The sequence below is a fragment of the Sipha flava genome, unplaced genomic scaffold (genome assembly GCF_003268045.1).
Source record: "Sipha flava isolate LNK unplaced genomic scaffold, YSA_version1 486_pilon_pilon, whole genome shotgun sequence".
NCBI classification, from domain to species: domain Eukaryota; kingdom Metazoa; phylum Arthropoda; class Insecta; order Hemiptera; family Aphididae; genus Sipha; species Sipha flava.
In genome coordinates this window covers 107262-108670 of record NW_020273287.1, presented here as the reverse complement: position 1 = coordinate 108670, position 1409 = coordinate 107262, and positions in this window count along the sequence as shown.

Sequence of the window (1409 nt, the reverse complement as noted above, 5' to 3'; positions counted from 1 at the left end):
TATAAGCTGTTGTTAGTTCCGCTGCCGTAATAAGCAACTCTTCTTGGGTATCTTGTTTAATCATAAATTTGGATATGGGCGATGATGTCGATACAACAGCGAATTTTTTTTTGTGATTAGTCGTAGAAATGTGGTGCTTTACGTCAGCTTTACCTCCGTGAGTAACTGATAAAAAACAGTTACAATATGTAACATAGTTTAATAAACTATGATATAAAGATCAACGAATTAAATTAAAATAATAAACGAAAAAAATCTAACTTTACCGATTATAAACTAACTAAAGTCTTATTTTATAGAAGACAAAATTTGTTAGTATACATTTCCGAAAAATTACTATTGGTTAGAAATTGATTATTTATTTATACATTTATTTGCTGGAAAACGAAATGGATTTTATTTCCATTTTGGAAGTTGGCATTAGCTTTTTTTTGTTCGCTGTTATCAATTGTTATTAAAGTCGAAAAAACTGTATCCATCCCACAGATATCTATATTGTACTAGATGACGACGAACGGTTCTTCGCAGGAAAAAAATTTGTGATCCATGATGTCAAAAATGTCCACCAGAGTGAATCACGTCTAGTCTAATCCCTATCATCTTATCAGTTATCGTTGATAAAAAAACGATTCATGATAATATAGTATTGTGATTATATGATTTGAATTTTTTATTTTTTATTATATTTTATAATTTTATATTTTATTGTAATCATGTATAATTGCCAAGTTTGTGATGCTAAATATTTATCAGTCTCTGGGTTAAATAAGCATTTAAGAACTAAGCATAAAGATATTCCAAAAATTAAAAATTTATACTATTGTAATGACTGTGATGCATCATTTGATTTTAAATCTGATATTATAAAACACACCAAGACTCATTTATATGGTCAGAATAGTAATATGTTATGTTCATATTGCACAAAATCATTTCTATCTATAAAAGGATTAATTGTGCATTTAAAATCCCATAACATTAATATCGAGCCCACAATATTACATTTTAATGCTATAGAAGGTATATTAATTTATAATTACATTGCTAACTTATTGTTTTCTATGTACTCAGTGATTTAGGTTACAGTATTTGTTTTTACTTTTGATGTTTCTGTGGACATGTATGTATTATTATTACAACATTTTTCAGTCACTACTGCAAAGTATCGTTCCTCATAAAATTTTTGTTCAGTATTAATATTGTTTAAATGTTATAGGTGATTTATATTTGGTTAACATTTATACTCTTACAAACTCTAATTTAATTGTTTCCTGAGAAAATTGAAGATGAGTGGAGGATGCAACCTTCGTTTGTTAAAACATTTGTAGCATATTTAAGTATTTACATTTATTGATGGTGAAAAACAAAATTGTTTAATTATATAATTATTATTATATATTTATATATAT